General features: G+C 35.1%; 1 long non-coding RNA gene across 1 annotated transcript in view; it reads left to right on the top strand.

The window, feature by feature from the left end:
• The window catches only part of LOC139357585 (uncharacterized), a 59,054-nt gene that overhangs the window by 15,895 nt on the left and 18,772 nt on the right, over positions 1-24,387 (top strand). The window contains exon 2 of the long non-coding RNA XR_011611048.1: positions 7,203-7,270. This is a non-coding gene — a long non-coding RNA (uncharacterized lncRNA). The remainder of the gene's footprint in view (positions 1-7,202; positions 7,271-24,387) is intronic.

Below are 24,387 nucleotides of genomic sequence, written 5' to 3'. Positions count from 1 at the left end.
GCATCACCTTTATCATAAGTCAAGTGACAGTATACGTGCAGGTCTGTTTCTGGACTTCTATTCTACTTCAATGGTTTATTCCCCTATCCATATGTGAATACCACACTGTATTAATTACTACAGTGTTAAAAAAAGTCTTGATAATAAAGTTTTTCAACTTTGTTCAACTTCTTCAAGATTGCCTTGCTATTCTTGGCCCTTTGCATCTCCATATAAACTTGAGAATTGACTTCTCACTTTCTGATAGTAAATAAATAACTTACTGGAATTTACATAGTAATTAAATTGAATCTATAGGTCACTTTAGGAGAGTTACAACATTATAATATGGAGCATTCCAATCTATGAACAACCTATATATCTTGCCATGTATTTATTTAGTGTCTCTCAATGCTATATATTTTTTCTGTGCAGAAGTTTTACAAATATTTTGATAGACTTATTCCTAGGTATTTGGTGTTATTTTATACCATCTTAAATTTTATTATTCCTAAATTTTATTTTCTACATGTTGCAGATATATAAAATGAAATTGATTTTTGTGTATTCACTTTATATCAAATGATCTTGCTAAATGTACTTATTAATTCTATCAGTTTGCCCATAGATTTTCAATCACGTCATCTATGAATAATAACAATTTAATTCTTTTTTACCCAGTTCTCTATACCTTGTATGTTTAAGTTTCATCCTCTCCTGCATTTCCATGTTTCCATTAGGGAACATTTTATTCTGCATGAATAATTCACTTCAGGATTTCTTTCACCTCAGGTCTGCTGGCAACAATTGTCTCAGGTTTTGTATTGTCTGGAAATAGATTTATTTCACCTTATTCTTTACTGTTTTGTTAAAGTACTATATGTATATAAAAAAGTGTACATATCATAATTTTATAGCTGGATGAATTTTCACAAACTGAACCACCATTTGAACCAATCACACTGCTGCAGCTCCCTCAAGAGTAATTGTGATCCTGACATCTAACAGCTTAGTTTTCCCTGTTTGAACTTTGCATAAAAAATGTAAATATGTATTTCTTTGTATTGGCTTCTTTTACTCAACATTATGTTTGTGAGATTCACCCATAGTGTTGCTTGTCGTGTCCTTTATCCCCATTTCTGTTTACTCTTCTTTCGTGATTATATTTGGATAGTTTCCAGGTTTTGACTCGGTGAATGGTTCAGCTCTAAGCAATTATGTATATGTCTTTCGGTGGCTAAAAGCAGTCATCTCTGTTGGCTTTATGCTTTGGAGTGGAATTGCTAGGTTATAGAGTATGCATCATTTCATTTTTCAAAACACATTTCCAAAGCAAAAATACTAATTTATTCCCCCAGCAGCAGCAATGAGAGTACCAATTTTTGCCATCCTCACCAGCTCCTAGTGCTTACCATCTTTTTCATCTTAGTCATTCTGGTGGTTGTGTAGCAGTACAAGATAGCAGTTTTAATTTGTATTTCCCTGATGATAAATACAGTTGAGCATTTTTCATGTGTTTCTTGACCACTGGGAAGTTTCTGCTTGAATCGTTTTGTTTGTGCCTATGTTTTTAATTGGGTCTTCTGTCTCTTTCTTCTTGATTTATACAAGCTCTTTACATGTTCTGGATACAAGCCTTTTATCAAAGATGTGTGTAGTAAACATATTCTCCCACTCTGTGGATTGTGTCTATACTCTCTTAATAGCATGTTTTCACAAAGATCTTAATTTCAGTAGAGTTCAATTTTAAAATTTTTCCTTTATGATTAACATATACTATAGCTTATTGTTAGCACATGAAAATATACTCACGTGCTGCATAATTATGTTTCAGTCAATGATGGAGCACATGTATGACAGTGGTCACGTAATAGTATAAAGGAGCTAAAAAATCCTATCACCTAGTGACATCATAGCCATCATAACATTGTAGCACAACCCATTACTCATGTGTCTGTGGTGATGCTGATGTAGACAAACACACTGCACTGCCAGTTGTATAAAAGTTTAACACATACAATTATGTAGAGTACATAATACCTGATAAGGACAATAAATGACTACATTAACTGGTTTACATTTTTACTATACTTTTGATCATTATTTTAGTGTATACTCCATATATATATATAAATTGAAAACAGTTGACTATAAAGCAGCCTCATGCAGGTCCTTCAGGAGGTATTCTAGAAGAATTCTAGAAGCATTGTTATCATAGGAGATGACAATTCCATGCATATTATTGCCTCTGAAGACCTTCTAGTGAGACAAGATATGAAATGAAAGAGTGAAATCGATTATCTTGACCCTGCGTAGGGTTAGGCTAATGTCTGTGTCTTCATTTTTACCAAAATATTTTACAAAGTAAAAAACAAAATGAAAATGTTAAACTAGAAAAAGCTTATAGAATAAGGATATAAGTATAGAAAATATCTCTACAGACATACAATGTGTTTCTGTTTCTAGCTAAGTGTTATAACAAAAGAGTCAAAAAAATTTTTAACAAAATTAACAAGTTTGTAAAGTAAAAATTTATAATAAGCTAAGGATAATTATTATTGAAGAAAGAAAACTATTTTATAAATTTAGTATAGCCTAAGTGCAGAGTGTTTATAAGGTCTACAACAGTGCACAGTAATATCCTAGGCCTTCACATTCACTCACCACTCACTCATTAACTCACTCAGAGCAACTTCGAGTCCTGCAAGTTCCATTCACGGCAGATGTCCTATGTAGGTATACCATTTTTTAATCTTTTATACCATATTTTTGCCATACCTTTTCTAAGTTTAACACACAAACATTTACTATCCTGACACAACTGCCTATAGCACTCAGTATAGTAACATGCTGTCCAAGTCTGCAGCCAAGAAGCAATAGGCTCTACCATATAGCCTAGATGTGTGTAGGCTATACCATCTAGTTTTGTGTGACTACACTCTATGATGTTTATACAATGACAAAATCGCCCAGTGACAGTTTTCAGAATGCATCCCCATGACTGTCCACTTAATTTTTGCAATTGATCTCATATTCTACAACCTCTCTGACCTCTCTATTTCTAGAATCTTTTTGGTACATTTTATTGGATTTGCTATAATACAATCATGCCATCTGCAAATGAGGGCAGTTTTACTTGTTCATTTCCAATATGGTACCTCTTATTTCATATGCTTGCCTACTGCACTGTCTGGGACATCTAGAACAATGTCAAATTAAAGTGGTCAGAGTATATATCTTTCTTCCTGATCTCAGGGAGAAAGTGTGCAGTCTGTCTCCATTACATATGATGTTAGGTGTACATTATTAGTACTGAGGCTTTCCCAGAAATAGCAGAAGAATTGGAGTTAGAGAGTAGGGAATGGAGTTGTGAGAAAAACTGAGATGCTGCATTCAAGGAGGGGGACACTTAGAGGTACTATAACTTGAGAATTAAATGTTAATCCTGCATTCATTTTACTTACAAATTGATGAAGATATTCTGAGAACATAGGAACAACTTACCAGGTAGCTAAAATCCATGGTTGGAGTTCAGAGAGAAAATCTAGAAGTATGTCATAGCCACTGAGTGTTGACTGGCTAGATTCAATTACCAATAAAAAATGAATAATTACCAATAAAAAAAGACTCTGTGAACTCAACCAGAATCTGTCATCCTCTAGAAATATATCCAAGGAATAGAAGGGATTGTGAGATATTCATCTACAACCTAGACAGCATCCTTCACTGAGTTTCTTGAGCAGAACACTCTGATGCAGACCGTGCTTCAGTAATAACCCCTGGGTACCAACCACCTGCTTATATCTTACACTCTGGGTGGCATCATCATTTGAATTATACCTGTAACTCCACAAAAGCATATTCAGTTTCAGGTTCTTTTAGGTTGTCTCCTACCTCGCCTCTCAATGGGCACTATCATTTTATTCCTCCTTACCTTACTATAGAAAATTACAATTTAATAAAAGCTTTAATTCACATTGTACTTTAACCTTGAGCTATTCAACAATGCTGTGGTGTTGGTAAGGCAGTATTATTAGCGTTTCTTTAGATGCGTGGGCATGGGCCAGGAAGCTTGACTGTTTTGTTTGGGTCACAGGCTAATAAAATAAGGACCTAGGATTAAACCCAGATAATCTGATTCTAAATCCAGTTCTCTTTTCGATACATTATACTCCTTAATACCTGTCCAAAAAAAGAGACAGAATTAGAAACAGGTTTTATCCAAGGATTTTTCAAAAAGGTTTAAATCTACTTCGCAAAAATAAAATCTGATAGCTTCTACTATATATCTTACTAAGGGTCAGGAAATATGTTAAGTGTTTTAGATACATTATATCATTTATTTTCTTCAACAACCCTCTTAGGTAAACATTGTCCTCATTTAACAGGTGAAGACAGTGCAGCTTATGATGGCAAAGAACTTTCCCATGATCACAAATTAATAGTGAAAGCAGTATGCTCCCCTTCACCAGACTTCCTAGATAAATAAACACTGACTTATGCTCTGATACCATGTTGGAATGTGTTATTCTTATTATATTCTGAAGGGTTTATATTCTCATATTCAATTCTCAAATATTTGAAGGGCTTTGAAGGGAAAAAGAAATCAGGCTGAATATGCATGGCTCCAGAGAAGAAAAATAGGACTAGCATAAAGAAATTGCAGTCAGATTGTGCTTCAACATAAGAAATAATCTTTTTAATAGTAACATCTGTTTGAGAAATGAAGGGATGTTCTATATCTTGTTCGCAGGGTTGGCTACAGAGGCATATATCCTTATCAAAACTCTAACTTCAGATCCGTGCATTTCATTATATATAAATTTAACACCAATTAAAAAAAAGAAAGAAACTTCTTCCTGAGATAATGAGCTTCACTCAGAGACTTAATGATCACCAGCCAGAGATAGAACAAGGAAGATTCCTGAATTAATTGTAGAGGTGAAACTGGACAGTATCTTTACATTCTTTCAAACCTAAGACTTCATAATATATTCATTGGCATATACATATGAGAATTTGAGGTCACTTGCAGATCTAAAACTCTTGAGATTGTTTTACTGATTACTCTTTATACCATATTGTCTGTTCAAACACATAATGCGTTTCCAGATAAGCTGCCTTGTGAAGATGTTTCAAGTAGTAAGAGAAGAGCCAGGGATGAGCTTATGGTGTCACTTGGTGAGCTAGCTTTTCACCTTCCTGGAGACTTCCCAGAGTGGATTTCCTAAATGAATTTCATTAGTCAATAGCTTCAGCCTTAAACCCCCAGAAAAGTATTTTTGTCTGTACATCAGAGCATATCACAGTAACAAAGTTTACAAGGCTAAGAACAGTCTTTATTATTTTTAAAGGAGAAGTAACATTTTCAAGGATATCACACCCACTGGATCCTCCACCAGTATATCATTCTCATAGCATGCAATAGAAGAAAATAGATTATAATCAGAGTGTTGATTAATAATCATGAGGTCAGAATGAAGGGTGTTGTATAACTCAAAATTTTAATGGCATATTTGGGCAGCTTAGCTTTCAATCAGGTTGTGGTTCCTAGGAGTAATCCTGACACTAAAACAGAACTGCGTATGTTTGTTGTCCTGTTTTGTTATGGATTAATATTTTAGTTTATCTAACAGGGAACTCTTTATTTCCTTTCTTTCCAGATTCCTACAGAGCACAGTAGTCCTCATGCACTACAAAAGATGAAATCAAGTTAAAATGTTACCACACCTATAAAATATCCAGAGAGTACTCTGTATGGTCTAGGAAATGTAAAACCATAGAAATGACACAGCCCTTGTGTTAAGGATGCTTGAAATCTGATAATGAAAACTGAATGGGTGACATGTAATCAGCAGACAGAGATGGTGCTGAAATCAGTTCCTACTTGAAACGGAAAGATGGAAAAATGGAAATAAGGCTTGTTGTGGCTCCCTTTGAATTCCATCTATTCTTTTACAGGGACATGTGCCTACATTTAGTTAACTCTTCATTTTCTTTGCATGTTCATTTTCTCAGAAGTAGTCAAATACTCATTAATTGTTGTCTATGCCAGATTCCCTGTGTCTCACAATATGTTTGACTATGAGCAATGCCAAATTAGAACATGGACACAGGAGGTAAATGCTTTTGGAAAGGAGCGAGTTCTTCATTTTCTTATGTCAAAAAATAGGATAACAATGAAATTAATACTTATTGAGTGCCTAATTTAAGACAGACCCCATTCTAGACATTTTAATCTCATTCAATCCTTATATATCAAATATTATCCTGACTTTATAGAGGCAAAAATTGAACTAGAGATTATCTGAGTAATTGATAATTCTATAACCAGTGACAAGTAGAACTAGTATTTGAACCTAGTCTGTCTGATTTGAATGCCTGATTTCTATTCATATGCTGATCTTATCTGTTATCCTGACTCTCTTTGCCATCTTATAACAGTAAAATGTTTTGCTTCTTAAGAAGGGAAAATCCATTGCTCTTTCAGCTGCCTGAAAGCTTTCTCTGGCACACACACAGAGGAGTTATGCACATAGAAAAGTGACCAGAATCATCATCCACTACCGTTTACTCCCAACCACCAAAATTGCTGTATAATGAGATGGCAAAGCTCTAAAGTATAATTATATGGTATTGAGTAAAATTCTAAATTGCAATTAGACAACATTGGGTAGAAATCTGTGAATATTCTCAGCTGTGCCATAAAAACTTTACAAAGCAAAGGAAGACATAGATCTCAAGTGCCAGCTGCTGCCTTTCGGGGAAGCTGCCTGCCATGGCCACTTCTCCAGAGAGCTTCCCAAAAGAATAGTACCAAGCTTGCAAGGGCCAAATCAACACTGGGCTGTTTCAAGCACCAGTACATCTGATAGGCCTCCCAGTGTCTAGGAAAGGATTATCCAGAAGAGGCATCTTTTCATTCCACGGATGTAGTAAACACCTACCCAAAGCTGGTGTTTTTTCTAGGCACTGGGTCTGAGATAGATGAGAGACATTCCCTCATGGAAAGATGGAATTATTTCTCTTTTACTATAGTCAAGTGCACTGCATCCAGCCTACTGCCCACTGATTGATACAGAGGTGAATAAAATTAACAAAAATTCCTGCCCTTGTAGAGTTGACATTCTAGAACAGATGAACAAATAAACAAAATGTATATTATGTCAGACGATGATTAGTACTAAGGGTGGATATTAATGTGATTACATCACTCTCCACAGCATGAATGGGAAAGAGAGTCCTGGGGATGAAGAACTCCAAAAATCTAGGACTTCACGAAGTAATCAAGGTAAGCAGAGATGGGGGAAGGTTGAGTAATTCTGATGATTTCAGTGCTGTTAGTGATGCAAGGCCGTGAGTTATGAAGGGTCAAGTGGCCTTGCTGGGTGCATGCAGAATTTTTGGACCCTCTATGTATGACAATGGAATTAAAGATGAGAAAAGGGGTAGTTTTACATGGAAAAAATGGAGTTCCACTTAAGAAAAAAAGTGTGTGAGAGATGAAAATAGGAAGGTATCATCAGCTAATAAATTCTATTAGTCTATTATAAATCTTGTATCAGTTTCAAAATGATACCACACTAACCCAAGTATCAATACATCAGTGGAACAAATTTGACAGCCCCATAATGCATTCAGAATACATGAGAATTTATAACTTACTTTTTCATTGAAGTAGAACCTACATACAACAAAGTGCCCACATGTTAAATATGCAAATATTTGTACGTGTTTACCAACACACACATGAAGATACGGCACATTTTCAGCACCAGCAGTTTCCATCATGCCCATTCTCAGTCAATACACTGCTCCTGCAGAGATGACCACTGTTCTGGCCTCTGTCACCATTGGTTTTGCTTCTTCTTGAACCTCATATGTGTGGCTTTATATAGTACATACTCTTTTGTGTTAGTACTCTTCCACTAATCATCAGGTCTGTAAGATTAATTCCGTTGGTGCATAAAGCAGGAGTTCGCTGATTTTTCATTGTCGTGGTGCATAACTCCATATGAATATGCCGCAATTTAGTAAATCTATTATTTGAGTTTTTTCTAGTTTAGAGCCATTATATAAAGCTATGAACAGTTTTTCACATGTCCATTAGTAGATATCAGCATTCTTTTTTTTTTTTTTTTTTTTTGAGTACGTAACTAGGAGCAAAATTGTTGGGACATTAGAGTATTCGTGTTTTGCTTTAGTAGAGAGTGCCCAGGGTTGTCCAAAGTCCTTATACAAATTTAAATTTGTGACCCTGACCCATCCCTCCTCACTGGGCGAGGCCTCCCTGTAGGTACTCCAACTCCAGCCAGGGGCTCAGGGGCAGAACCCTCGTCTCCCTGGGCCTGAGCCCCTAGAGGGAGGGGTGGCCATAGTCTCTGGGGACTAGCAGACTTACTCTTTGCTCCTGCTAGTTCTGAGGAATTTGGGCAGCCCAAACAGGCGGGTTTTCTTCCGAATGCAGCACACCCCCTCCACCAAGGGGCAGCCAAAGTGCTTCATTAAAATGGTCATGCTCCCCGCACCACCCAACTGGGTGAGACCCTCCACAGGGGTTGTTAGACACCCCATACTGAAGTGTTCCTACTGGCATCAGGTAGGTGCCCCTTGAGGTCAGAGATCCCATAGGAAAAAGCAGGCACCCATTTTCGCTGTTCTCCCGCCTTCTCGAGTGACATCTCCAGGCATTGGAGTGAACCAGACGAATAGGGCCTGAAGTGAACCCCCAGCAAACTGCAGCAGCCATATAGAAGAGGGATCTGACGTTGAAAGAAAAACAAACAGAAAGCAACAACGAAAGCATCAATTAAAAAAGTCCTCACAAAAACCTCATCTAAGGGTCAACAGCCTCAAAGATCAAAACTAGACAAACTCATGAAGATGAGAAATAATCAACAAAAAAAAACACTGAAAACCCAAAAGGCCAGAGTGCCTATTCTCCTCCAAATGATCGCAGCACCTCTCCAGCAAGGGTGCAGAACTGGATGGAGGATGAGTTGAATGAACTGACAGAAGTAGGCTTCAGAAGGTGGGTAATAACAAACTCCATTGCACTAAAGAAGCATGTTCTAACTCAATGCAAAGAAGCTAAAAACCTTGATGAAACGTTACAGGAGCTGCTAACTAGAATAACCAGTTTCGAGAGGAACATAAATAACCTGATAGAGCTGAAAAACACAGCACAAAAACTTCATGAAGCATACACAAGCATCAATAGCTGATTCGATCAAGCAAAAAAAAAAAATCAGAGTTTGAAGACCATCTTGCTGAAATAAGACAGGCAGACAAGACTAGAGAAAAAAGAATGAAAAGGAACGAACAAAACCCCTGAGAAATATGGGACTATATAAAAAGACCAAACCTGCAATTGATTGGGGAGAATGGAACCAATTTGGAAAACGCTCTTCAGGATATCATCCAGGAAGACTTCCTCAACCTAGTAAGACAGGCCAACATTCAAATTCAGGAAATACAGAGAACACCACAAAGATACTCCATGAGAAGATCAAACCCAAGGCACATAATTGTCAGATTCTCCAAGGTTGAAATGAAGGGGAAAAAAATGTTATGGGCAGCCAGAGAGAAAGGCCAGATCACCTACAAAGGGAAGCCTATCAGACTAAGAGCAGATCTTTCTACAGAAACCCTACAAGCCAGAAGACAGTGGGAGCCAATATTCAACATTCTTAAAGAATTTTCAGCCCAAAATTTCATATCCAGCCAAACTAAGCTTCATAAATGAAGGAGAAATAAAAATCCAAAGACAAGCAAATGCTGAGGGATTTCATCACCACCAGGTCTGCCTTGCAAGAGCTCCTGAAGGAAGCAGTAAATATGGAAAGGATAAAATGGTACCGGCCATTGCAGAAACACATCAAAATACAAAGACCAATGACCCTATGAAGAAATGGCATCAACTAGGGTGCAAAACAACCAGCTAGCATCATGATGACAGTATCAAATTCACACATAACAATATTAACCTTAAATGTAAAGAGGCTAAATAACCCAATTAAAAGACACAGATTGGCAAACTGAATAAAGAATCAAGACCCATCAATGTGCTGTATTCAGGAGACACATCTCATGTGCAAAACACACATATGCTCAAAATAAAGGGATGGAGGAAAAATTACCAAGTAAAAGGAAAGCAAAAAAAAAAAAAATTTAGGGGTTGTAATCCTCATCTCTGACAAAACAGACTTTAAACCAAAAAAGATCACATAATGGTAAAGGGATCAATGCAACAAGAAGAGCTAACTATCCTAAATATATATGCACCCAATATAGCAGCACTCTGATTCATAAAACAAGTTCTTAGAGACCTACAAAGAGACTTATACTCCCACACAATAATAGTGGGAGACTTTAATACCCCACTGTCAATATTAGACATATCAACAAGACAGAAAATTAACAAGCATATTCAGGACTTGAACTCAGCTCTGAATCAAGTGGACCTAATAGACATCTACAGAACTCTCCACCCAAAATCAACAGAATATACATTCTTCTCAGTGCCACCTGGCACTTATTCTAAAACCGACCACATAATTGGAAGTAAAACACTCCTCAGCAAATGCAAAAGAGTGAAATAATAACAGTCTCTCAGACCACAATGCAATCAAATTAGAACTCAAGATTTAAAAACTCACTCAAAACCCCACAACTACATGGAAATTGAACAACCTGCTCCTGAATGATTCCCTGGTAAATAATGAAATTAAAGCAGAAATCAAGAAGTTATTTGAAACCAATGAGAACAAAGACAAAGTGTACCAGAATCTCTGGGACACAGCTAAAGCAGTATTAAGAGGGAAACTTATAGCACGAAATGCCCACATCAGAAAGCTAGAAAGATCTCAAATCGACACCCTAACATCACAATTAAAAGAACTAGAGGAGCAAGAGCAAACAAATCCAAAAGCCAGCAAAAGACAAGAAATAACTAAGATCAGAGCAGAACTGAATGAGATAGATGAACAAAAAAACCCTTCAAAAAATTAAGGAATCCAGGAGCTGGTTTCTTGAAAAAGTTAACAAAATGGATAGACCACTATCTAGACTAGTGAAGAAAAAAAGAGAGAAGAATCAGACACAATAAAAAATCATAAAGGGGATATTATGCTGACCCCACAGAAATACAAACTACCATCAGAGAATACTATTAATACCTCTTTGCAAATAAACTACAAAATCTAGAAAAAAATGGATAAAGTCCTGGTCACATACACCCTCCCAAGACTATACCAGGAAGAAGTCAAATCTCTGAATAGACCAATAACAAGTTCTGAAATTGAGGCCTACCAATCAAATTAATTCTGAAATGGCCTACCAACCAAAAAAAGCCCAGGACCAGACGGATACACAGTCGGATTCTACCAGAGGTACAAAGAGGAGCTGGTACCATTCCTTTTGAAATAATTCCAAACAAGTGAAAAGGAGGGACCCCTCCCTCACTCATTTTATGAGGCCACAGCATCATCCTGGTACCAAAACCTGGCAGAGTTACAACAAAAAAAGAAAACTTCAGGCCAATATCCCTGAAGAACATTGATGCAAAAATCCTCAATAAAATACTGGCAAACCAAATACAGCAGCACATCAGAAAGCTTATCCACCACAATCAAGTTGGCTTCATCCCTGGGATGCAAGGCTGCTTCAACATATACAAATAAATAAACATAATCCATCACATAAACACAACCAAAGACAAAAACTACATGATTATCTCAATAGATGCAGAAAAGGCCTTTGATAAAATTCAACATCCCTTCATGTTAAAAACTCTCAATAAACTAGATATTGATAGAACATATCTCAAAATAATAAGAGTTATTTATGACAGACCCACAGCCAATATCATACTGAATGGGAAAAAAAACTTGAAGCATTCCCTTTGAAAACCAGCACAAGACAAGGATGCCCTCTCTCACCGCTCCTATTCAACATAGTATTGGAAGTTCTGACCAGGGCAATCAGGCAAGAGAAAGAAATAAAGCATATTCAAACAGGAAGAGAAGAAGTCAAATTGTCTCTGTTTGCAGACGACATGATTCGATATTTAGAAAACCCCATCATCTCAGCTCAAAAACTCCTTAACCTGATAAGCAACTTTAGCAGTCTCAGAATACAAAATCAATGTACAAAAATCACAAGCATTCCTATATACCAACAATAGACAAGCAGAGAGCCTTATCATGAATGAACTCCCATTCACAATTGTTACAAAGAGAATAACATCCTAGGAATACAGCTAACAAGGGATGTGAAGGACCTCTTCAAGGAGAACTACAAACCACTGCTCAAGGAAATAAGAGAGGACACAGACAAATGGCAAAAGATTTCATGTGCATGAATAGGAAGAATCAATACAATAAAAATGGCCATACTGCCCAAAGTAATTTATAGATTCAATCCTATTCCCATCAAACTATCATTGATATTCTTCACTGAATTAGGAAAAACTACTCTAAATTTCATATGGAGCCAAAAAACAGCCCATATAGTCAAGACAATCCTAAGCAAAAAGAACGAAGCTGACTCCAAACTATACTACAAGGCTATAGTAACCAAACCGCATAGTACTGGTACCAAAACAGACACACAGGCCAAGGGAACAGGACAGAGACCTCAGAAATAACACCACACATCTACAACCATCTGATCTTTGACAAACCTGACAAAAGCAAGCAATAGGGAAAGGATCCCCTATTTAATGAATGGTGCTGGTAAAACTGGCTAGCCATATTCAGAAAACTGAAACTGGACCCCTTCCATATACCTTATACAAAAATTAACTCAAGATGAAGTAAAGACTTAAATGTAAAGCCCCAAACCATAAAAACCCTAGAAGAAAACCTAGACAATACCATTCAGAATATAGGCACAGGCAAAGATTTCATGACGAAAATGCCAAAAGCAATTGCAACAAAAACTAAAATTGACAAATGGGATCTAATTAACTAAAGAGCTTCTGCACAGCAAAGGAAACTACCATCAGAGTGAAAAGGCAACCTGCAGAATGGGAGACAATTTTTGCAATCTACCCATCTGACAAAGGGCTAATATGCAGAATCTACAAGGAATTTAAACAAATTTACAAGAAAAAAACAAACAAACAACCCATCAAAAAGTCGGCAAAAGACATGAACAGACACTTCTCGAAAGAAGACATTTATGCGGACAACAAACATATGAAAAAAGCTCAAAATCACTCATCATTAGAGAAATGCAAATCAAAACCACAATGAGATACCATCTCACACTAGTCAGAGTGGCGATTATTAAAAAGTCAAGAAACAACTGATGCTGGCAAGGCTGTGGAGAAATAGGAATGCTTTTACACTGTTGTTGGGAATGTAAATTAGTTTAAACATTGTGGAAGACAGTGTGGTGGTTCCTCAAGGATTTAAAACCAGAAATACCATTTGACACGGCAATCTTATTACTGGGTATATATGCAAAGGAATATAAATCATTTTACTATAAAGACACATGCACATGTATGTTTATTGCAGCACTATTTACAATAGCAAAGACATGAAACCAACCCAAATGCCCATCAATGATGGATAAAGAAATGTGGTACATATACACCATGGAATACTATGCAGCCATATAAAAAGGAATGAGATCATGTCCTTTGCAGGAACATGGATGAAGCTGGAATCCATTATCCTCAGCAAACTAACACAGGAACATGAAACAAAACACCACATGTTCTCACTCATAAGTGGGAGTTGAACAATAGAACACATGGACACAGCTGAACAATGAGAACACACAGGAGGGGAACAACACACACCAGGGCCTGTCAGAGGCTAGGGGGTGAAGGGAGGGAGAGCATCAGGACAAATAGCTAGTGCATGCAGGGCTTAAAACCTAGATGATGGGTAGACAGGTGCAGCAAACCACCATGGCACACGTACGCCTATGTAACAAACCTGCACGTTCTGCAGATGTATCCCAAAACTTAAAGTAAAATTTTAAAAAAAGAACCGAATGGGAATTGTAGAACTTAAAGATACTATAACAAAGGCTCACATAATAGGCTCAGTAGTAGAGTGAAGAGGATAGAATCAATGAACCTCAAGACATATTAGAATTAATCCAATTTTGTTTGAGACCAGCCTGGAAAACATGGCAAAACCCTGTCCCTACAAAAAGTACAACAACTAGCTGGGCATGGTGACTCACACCTGTAGTCCCAACTACTCGGGAGGATGAGGTGGAAAGAGGCTGCAGTGAGCTGAGATTGTGCCACTGCACTCCTCTGGGTGACAGAGTGAGACCCTATCTCAAAGAAAAAAGAAAAAAAAAAAGAAAGAAAAAAGAGACAACTTATCCAATCTGAACAAAAGAAATAAAGTAGATAAAAATAAATAAATAGAGCCTCAGGGACCTGTGAGACAATAACAAATGAGCTAATATTTATACCATTGGAATTATAGGAAAAGAGAAGAAAAAGAGAGATACTAAAAAAAAAAATTTGTGGAAATAATGGCTGAACCTTGCCCAAATTTGACAAACAAAACAAACAACAGACAACATAAACCTACAGATTCAAGATGCTGGGTGAACCCCAGAGAAAATAAATATGACAAAATACATGCTGGGACACAGCATAATTAAACTTCTAAAAAATAAAAAATCAAAGAAAAAAGTCTTGAAAGCAACTGGAGGGAAATAATACATTACTAATAAGAGAATTCCAATTCAAATGACTGCAGGTTTCCCTTATAAAACCATGGAGGCCAGAAATAAGTAACACATTTTCCAAGTACTAAAAGGTAAGAACTGCCAAAGGAAGGAAATTTTATACCTGATGAAAATACTATTCAGAAATGAAGGGCTAATAAAACATTTTCAGATGAAAATAAACTAAGAGAATGTGTTACTAGAAAGCCTTCCCTTAAAGAATGGCTCAAGGAAAGGAATTGATAACAGAGGATTTTAAATTTCAAAGGAAAAGAAGAATGTTGGAATGACTAAAAATGGGGCAAATGTAATAGTCTTTTTCATAGGTTCCTTGAATCACTTGATAATTAAAGCAAAAATTATAATGTCATTTGATACAGTGCTCAATGTACATAGAGAAAACACTTAAGGCAATTATACCTAAAAAGTTGGAGGGTAAAGGGAACTAAATGGAAGTAATCTTTCTACATTTAACTGCAAGTAGACAGTGATAAGTTTTATACATATATGTAGTGTGTATATACTTACACATACTATATGGAATGTTGGAATATATATATAGTGTGTATATATACACATATAAAAATATACACATTATGTATACATATGTACACACTATATATTGCAACATATTTATAATACATAGAGTATTTATATATGTATTTTATATATATAGTGTTTATATATACATTTATTATATATACATATACATTTGGTATTTGCTTTGTATAGTTTTCTTAGTAGTTGCTGTAGGTATTACATTACATGACATAGTGTGTGTGTATATATAGTATAAAGTGTTTTATATATATATACACAGTGTTATATATACACTAGTGTGTATATATATATCATGTATGTGTATATATAGTGTCATATATATACACTAGTGTGTATATATATCATGTATGTGTATATATATTATCTATATACACTAGTGTGTGCGCATATATATCATGTATGTGTACATATACATATATGTATAGTGTAATCCCTACAGCAACTACTAAGAAAACTATACAAAGCAAATACTAAAAAATACTATATATAAATCAGGATGGAATCCTAAAAACTGCCCAAGTACCCCACAGGAAATTAAGAAAAAACAAAGAGGAAGAAGAAACAGACCAACAGAAAACAAAAACAAATAATAAAATGGGAGACTTAAGCCCTAACAACTAAATAATTACATCAAATTTAAGTGGTCTAAATACAGTGATGAAAACATATTGGCAAAGCGGATAAAAAGATGATACAACAATATGCTGTCTATGAAATTCACTTCAAATACAAAGACATAGGTGAGTTGTAAGTCAACAATTGAAAACAGATATATCATGCAAACAAACAGTAATCCAAAAAGCAAAAGTCACTATATTAATATCAAGAGGTAGACTTCAAACAAAAGAAAACTATAAGACACAAAGAGGAACATTATATTACATAATAATAAAAGGATCAATCCACCAGGTAAACATAATAATCCTAGTGTGCATGTACCAAACAACAGAGCCTCAAAATACATGAAGCAAAAACTAATACAGTTAAAAGGAGAAATAGACAAATCCAAAATTATAGCTGAGAATTTTCTATCTTACTCTCAGGAAATGATAGAACCACCAGATAGAAAATCAGCAAGAATATAGAACTGCACAACACAACTAACCAATAATATCTAATTGGCATATAGAAAACACTTCAGACAAAATTATCAGAATATTTTTGTTTTCAAGTAGTCCAGAACATTCACCAGGGTAGCTCAAGTTCTCAACCATAAAACAAACATCAACAAATTTTAAAATCTTGAATTTATATAAGGTATGTTCTTTGACTGTAATGGAATCAAGCTAGAAATGAATGGTAAAAATACATTAGAAAAACTCCAAATAACTGGAAATTAAACAACACATTTCTAAATAATCCATGGGCTAAATAGGAAATCTCAGGGAAATTTTTTTAAATACATACAGTTGAATAAAAATTTTAAAACATGTATCAGAATATGTATTTCCAGTTAAAGCAGTGCTGACAAGAAAATTTATAGCAGTAAATGTTTCCATTAGAAAAAAAGAAAGGTCTCAAATCAATAACAAAGTTTCTGTCTTAAGAAACTGGAAAAAGAAGAGCAATGTAAGCACAGACAAGACAAAAGGAAGAACATAATAAGGATAATGAGCAGAAACTAATGAAATCCAAAACAGGAAAAAAGTAGATAACGTCAATGATCAGAAAATTAATTCCTCTGTGCCTTATTTGTTGAGAGTTTTTATTATGAAAAGACATTGAATTTTATCAAATGCTTTTCCTTTATCTATTGAGATGGTCATGTTATTTTTATCTTCATTCTACTAATGCAGTGTATCAGATTCACTGATTTGTGTAGGTTGAGCCATCGTTGCTTCCCAGAAATAAATCTCATTTGATCATGGCATATAATGCTTTCAATGCGTGGTTGAATTCAGTTTGCCAGTATTTTGTTGAGGATTTTTATGTTTGTGTTTATCAGGGATAGTGGACTGTAATTTTTTTTTTCTTGTTGTGTCCCTATATGGCATTAGAATTAAGGTAACTCTAGACTCATAAGATGAGTTTGAAAGTGGTACCTTCTCTTCAATCTGTTGGAAGAGTTTGAGAAGGACTGTCATTAGTTCATTTTTAACGTCTGATAGAATTCTGTCATGAAGCCATCTGATCCTGGACTCTTCTTTGATGGGAGATTTTTAAATATTGATTCAATCTCCTTACTCATTATTGGTCTGTTCATGTTCTATTTATTAATGATTCAGTTTTGATAGATTGTATGTTTCTAGGAATTTGTCCATTTCTTCCAGGTTATCCAACTTGTTGGCATTTAATTGTTCATGGCAGTCTCTTATAATGTTTTATATATCTGTAATATCAGTTGTAATGTGTCCTCTTTTATTTCTAATTTTATTTTTTTTCTCTTTTTTTAGTTACTCTAACTAAGAGATTGTCAATTTTATTTACCTTTTCAAAAAACAGACTCTTAAATTTGGTTGATTTTTTTTTTCCATTGCTTTTCTCATCTCTATTTAATTTATTTCTGTTCTGATTTTGCTACTTTTTTCTTCAACTAGTTTTGAAATTATCTTGGGTTTGTTTTCCAGTTTATTAAGGTGTAAATTTAGATTGCTTACTTCAAATCTTTCTCTTATCTTTATATAGGTACTTATTGCTGTAAACTTCCCTCTTAGAACTACTTTTGCTGTATCCCATAAATTTTATGTTCTCATTTTTGTTTGTCTGAAGGTATTTCTTAATTTCTCTTTAAAGTTTATCTATAACAAGCCCACAGCTAACATCATGTTCAACAGTAAAAAGCTGAAAACTTTCCCTCTAAGATCAGGAAAAAAACAAGAATGCCCACTTTTGTCACATCTGTTCAACACAGTACTAAAATTCCTAGCCAAAGTAACTAGGCAAGAAAAAGAAATGAAAGTCATTCAAATCTGAAAAGAAGTGAAATTGTCTCCACTGGCAGATAACATGATCTAAAGACTCCACAAAAAAGTTATTAGAACTAAGAAATGAATGAAGTAAATTTTCAGAATACAAAATCAACATACAAAAATCAGTAGTGTTTCTATATACTAACAATGAACTCTCTGAAAAAGAAATTAAGAAAACAATCCCATTCACAGTCACATTTTTAAAATATTTATGATAAATTTAACCAATGTGTAAGATCTATACCCTGAAAACTATAAAACATTGATGAGACAAACTGAAGACACAAGTAAATGGAAAGACATCTGATGTTCATGAATTAGAAGAATTAATACTATTAAAATGCCCTAAGCATCCCACAGCTATCTACGACTCAATTCAGTCTCTTTCAAAATTCCAAGGGCACTAGTGCAACCATTGTGGAAGACAGTGTGGCGATTCCTCAAGGATCTAGAACTAGATATACCATTTGACCCAGACATCCCATTACTGGGTATATACCCAAAGGACTATAAATCATGCTGCTATAAAGACACATGCACACATATGTTTATTGCAGCACTATTCACAACAGCAAAGACTTGGAACCAACCCAAATGTCCATCAATGATAGACTGGATTAAGAAAATGTGGCACATATACACCATGGAATACTATGCAGCCTTAAAAAAGGATGAGTTCATGTCCTTTATAGGGACGTGGAGGAAGCTGGAAACCATCGATTCTCAGCAAACTATCACAAGGACAGAAAACCAAACACCACATATTCTCACTCATAGGTGGGAATTGAACAATGAGAACACTTGGACACAGGAAGGGGAACATCACACACCAGGGCCTGTTGTGAGGTGGGCGGGGTAGCATTAGGAGATATACCTAATGTAAATGACAAGTTAATGGGTGCAGCACAACAACATGGCATGTGTATACATATGTAACAAACCTGCATGTTGTGCACATGTACCCTAGAACTTAAAGTATAATTTAAAAAAAGAAAAAACACTAAAATTTGTGTGGATCCACAAAAGACCTCAAATAGGTAAAGTAATCTTGAGCAAGAAGAATAAAGCTAGAGGTATCACAGTTCCTGATTTCAAATTATATTAAAAAGCTAATAGTAATCAAAATAGTATGGTACTGACATTAAAACAGAAACATAGACTACTGGAACAGAATAGAATACCCAGAAATAAGACCACACATCTTCAACCAAGGCATCAAGAATACACAATAGGGGAAAAAATAGTGTCTTCAATAAATGGTGTTGAGAAAACTGAATACCCACATGTAAAACAAATAAAATTGGATCCTTAATTTACACTCTACATAAAAATCATCTCAAAATAAATACCTGAACATAAAATCTGAAGCCATAAAACTCCCAAAAGAAAACATGACAAAGGGAAAGGTCCATGACATTGGTCTTGGAAATAATTTTTTCATTTTGGATATGACCTCAACAGCACAGGGAACAAAAGCCAAAAATGGGCAAGTGGGATTTTATTAAAGTGAAAGTTTTCTGCATAGCAAAGGACACAATTAACAACATGAAAAGGCAACCTACAGAATAGGCAAAAATGTATGCAAACCATATATGAAATAAGTGGTTATATCAAAAATAAATTAAAAACTCAGACAACTCCTTAGCACAAAAACAAACAACCTGTCAAAAACTTGAGAAAGGACCTGGATAGACATTTTTCCAAAGAAGACATACAATGACCAATGGGTATATGAAAAAAGGCTCAACATTACTAATGCCAAAGAAATGAAAAAGAAAACCACAATGAGATATCACCTCACACCCATTAGGGTGGCTACTATCAAAAATAAAAAAAGACAAATAATGGTGAGGTTGTGGAGAAAAGGGAAACCTTATACACTATTGATAGCAACTATAAATTAGTACAGCCATTATGGAAAACAGTATGGAGGTTTCACAAAAATAGAATTAATATATGAGCCAGCGATCCCACTCCTGGATATATATCCAAAGGAGAGAAAATCACTATTTCAAAGAGATACGTGCATTTCATGTTCATTGTAGCATTAACCCTGATAGCCAAGATGCACAAACAATCTAAGTGTCCATCGACAGCTGAATTAATAAAGATGTTGCATGCGTGCGCACACACGTGCACACACACATGGGGCCAGAGGAGGGGGAGAAGAATATTATTTAGTCTTTAAGAAGAAAAGCCTGTCATTTTTGACAACATGGATGCATCTGGAAGGCATTATGCTAAATGAAACAGGCCTGACATAGAAAGACAAATTCTACATGATCCCTCTTACCTGTGGGATCTAAAAAAACTGAACTCCTAGAAACAGAAAGTAAAAGGGTGGTTACTAGTGGTCCAGAGTTAGAGGAAATGGGGAGGTCAAAGAGTACAAGTTTAAATTATAAGTTTTGGAGACCTAATAAAAAGCATGGTGACCACAGTTTATAATAATGTATTTGTTATTTGAAAGTTGCTAAGAGAATAGATCTTAAGTATTATCATAATGACAACAACCAAGAGGTAACTATGTGAGGTGACGGAAATGTTAATTAGCTTAGTTGTTAATCATTTCACATGTATGTGTATGTCAAAATATCACATTCTACATCTTAAATATATATGTTTTTTATTTGTTAATTATCTCAATAAAACCGAAAAAAATTAAAAAGCTATTTTTAAAAAGATTGACAAAGAAAAATAAGAAACACAACTCACCAATCACACCTGTCAAAATGACTAAAATAAAAATAGTAACAATGCAAATGCTGATAAAATATAGAAAAACTCGATTATTCATACATTGCTGGTAGCAATGAAAAATAATACAGCCACTCTGGCAAAAAGTTTGACAGTTTCTTATAAAACAGCGAAATTACCATACAACCTAGCAATTGCACTCTTGGGCATTTATGACAGAGAAATTTATGTTGATATAAAAACCTGTGTACAAAAGTTCATAGCAGCTTTATTTTAATAGCCCCAAACTGAAAACAACCTTTATGTTTTTCAATGGGCAAATGGTTAAACGACCTGTGGTATATCCATACTTTGAAATACTACTTAGTAATAAAAAGGAACGAACTATTGATACATGCAACTACCTGGATGAATATTTAGGAAATTTGGCTAAGTGGAAAAAGTAAATTACTTACTGTATGATTCCACTGACGACATTTTTGAAATGGCAAAATTTTTGAAATGATAACAGATTTGTAATTGCTAGGTGTTAGTAACAGGGTGTAGGGTAGGAGAGAGAGAGGTGTCCTTATAAGAGGGCAACACAAAGGATCTTTGTAGTGATGGAAATGTTCTATATCTTGACTATGGCGGCAAATATAGAAATCTACACTTGTGATAAAATTGTATAGAACTAAAAACATACCCACAGACACACACAGATGAATACATATACAACTGAAGAGATATGAATAAAATTGGTGGGTTGTATTAATGTCAATATTCTGGTTGTGATATTGTACTATAATTATGCAAGATGTTAGAATTGGGAGAATGTGGATTAAATATACTCAATCTGTCTGTATTATTTCTTACAACGGCATGTAAGTATTATTATCTCAAAATAAGAAAGTTTTTTAAAGTAATGCAAGCAGAAAAAAAATAGAATTGGAGGAATGAAATTGAAAATGAAGAAACAGGAGTCTGCTTGAATCCTACTTCTAGCATAGGATCAGCTTTTGACACACTTAGCCATAGTTAGGCTTCAACATCTTAGAGCACACATTCTTTTTCTGGAATATGCTTTGCTTCCCCGCACATTAGCCTAAGAATGCTGGCAGTTTCAAAGAAGACCAAAGAGTAGACAGATGGTGTTATGGAAAAAAATTCATAGACCTAAATATGAAAAACCTGGCAGGGAAAGAATGTCACCAACCAAAATCAGAATTTTGTTTTAGTGAAATTGAAGATTTATTTTGCCTAGCACACTTAAAGGCTTACCTAGGAATTAGGGAACTATACTATGAAAAGTAAACATTTAGTTTAAAGAAGATTTAAAAAAAATTGCTACATTTGGCAAAAAAAAAAAAAAAGCACAAAGTGCTGACCTAGTACATAATTCAGTAAATCTCTAAACTCAATGCCTGTGAAGAATCAAAAAAGTGCAAAATTATAAATGAAATTATAAATTTTTGATAAATTCATGTAGTTCTAAAATAGGTAGAACAGATATTTATGTATTTTAGACTAATGGAAAACAGCATTCTACATATTTTTAAATGTCAGACATAACATTAAAAACAGACAATAGAAACCTTAGTATATCAAAGTATCCAGATTTTGAAATTTTTTATATTGGTATAGTTTTAACTTTGTAAATTGCTTTTAATAATTACATTTTAAAATTAATTCTGAGTGAATGTGAATTTGTAAAGATAGAAAAAGAAAAGCCAAAATAGAAAATACATGACAAATGACTTATTCACTTTTCTTGTATGTATGTTTTTGAATCTAGTAAGCATAAAGAAAAAAAATCTCAAATTATTAATCTATGAGTCAATTCCAAGGAAACTTCACAACTTTTCTTGTACCTTAAACACCTGCTTCACCAAAAATGTATAAACACCAAAATATCATTTGGACAAATGTCCTAATTTACTTTCAACAGGCATGTTTTTGAAATAGCAATAACAATTTTGCTGAGTTATTAGACTTATGATTCATAACTATTCATTTCCTGTAAGAATTATAACAGCATTTATTAAAAAGCATGAAAAGACCATAAGAGAAATGAGGGAACACTTTACACTGACAACTCTGACACCTCTTCAGAATTCTAAAGAAAGCTGTGAATAAACTATCCACTTGGAAATCATGCTTATTCAATTCTGCTTGCAGGTAAATATTTGAAACATTTGTGAACAGAAGCAAGAAACCTCATTAAAGTACGGTACAAAAACAACTTGAATAAATACATAAACAACTTGAGCCTATAATATAGGGCAATAGAAAAACACCAAAAAATTGTCCAAATTGACCATTTATGAAGAAAAAACACAAGCATAAACTAGAGATGTCTTTAAACATTTTTCCCTAAATTTTAGATAAGCAGCCTTCTAACTGATAGATACAGACAAAATTTAAATGTTTTCAATCCTGTAGACTAGAATGCACCTGCTCTCTGTCCCAAACACCAGTCCAAGTGAATGACCACTCTCCACCCACACTAAGGACCTGGACCCTCAGCCCCACTTTTCTTTCACCTCATTATTCTTCCCTCTCAAACTACCTCCACCTCCACTCTCAACATCTCTTACCTGGACACTTGAACTTGTTATCTTAGTGGCCATCCAGTTTCTTGTCCAGCACCAGTCTAGTGCTTGACTAGATTATCTGGATCTAATGCTGGAGTAATTCTCTGGATCACTTTCGGAGTGACTTGATTGACACCACACACCTCAACATATTACTTCACTGGTTACATAAAACCCTTTAGTATGGCTTTGCACAATCTGGTCCTTGCTCATCTCACCACCCTCATTTCTCACCATCCCTACCTCATCACCATTTACATTCTGTTCTCACCAACCTATCTGCTGTCTTCTAAATAACCTACAGTTTATACTCCTGTGTTTCTATCATACTATTTTTTCTGCCCAAATTTTCCTTCTCTTCATATCATCTTTCTTCAGTCTCAAAGCAGGCCTTACATTCTCACACCAGTTAAAATGGCAATCATTAAAAAGTCAGGAAACAATAGATGCTGGAGAGCATGTGGAGAAATAAGAACACTTTTACACTGTTGGTGGGAGTGTAAATTAGTTCAACCATTGTGGAAGACAGTGTGGCGATTCCTCAAGGATCTAGAACCAGAAACACCATTTGACCCAGCAGTCGCATTACTGGGTATATACCCAGAGGATTATAAATCATTCTACTATAAAGACACATGCACACATACACTCATTGTGGCACTATTCACAATAGTAAAGACTTGGAACCATCCCAAATGCCCATCAGTGATAGACTGGATAAAGAAAATGTGGCACATATATACCATGGAATACTATGCAACCATAAAAAAGGATGAGTTCACGTCCTTTGCAGGGACATGGATGAAGCTGGAAACCATCATTCTCAGCAAACTAACACAAGAACAGAAAACCAAACATCACATGTTCTCACTCATAAGTGGGAACTGAACAATGAGAACACATGTACATAGGGAGGGGAACATCACACACCGGGCCCTGTCGGGGTGTTGGGTGCTAGCGGAGGG

Source organism: Macaca nemestrina, chromosome 12, assembly GCF_043159975.1.
Source record: "Macaca nemestrina isolate mMacNem1 chromosome 12, mMacNem.hap1, whole genome shotgun sequence".
Classification (NCBI taxonomy): Eukaryota; Metazoa; Chordata; class Mammalia; order Primates; family Cercopithecidae; genus Macaca; species Macaca nemestrina.
The sequence above is the reverse complement of the archived record's forward strand: the minus strand, read 5'-3'. Positions and strand labels throughout refer to the sequence as shown.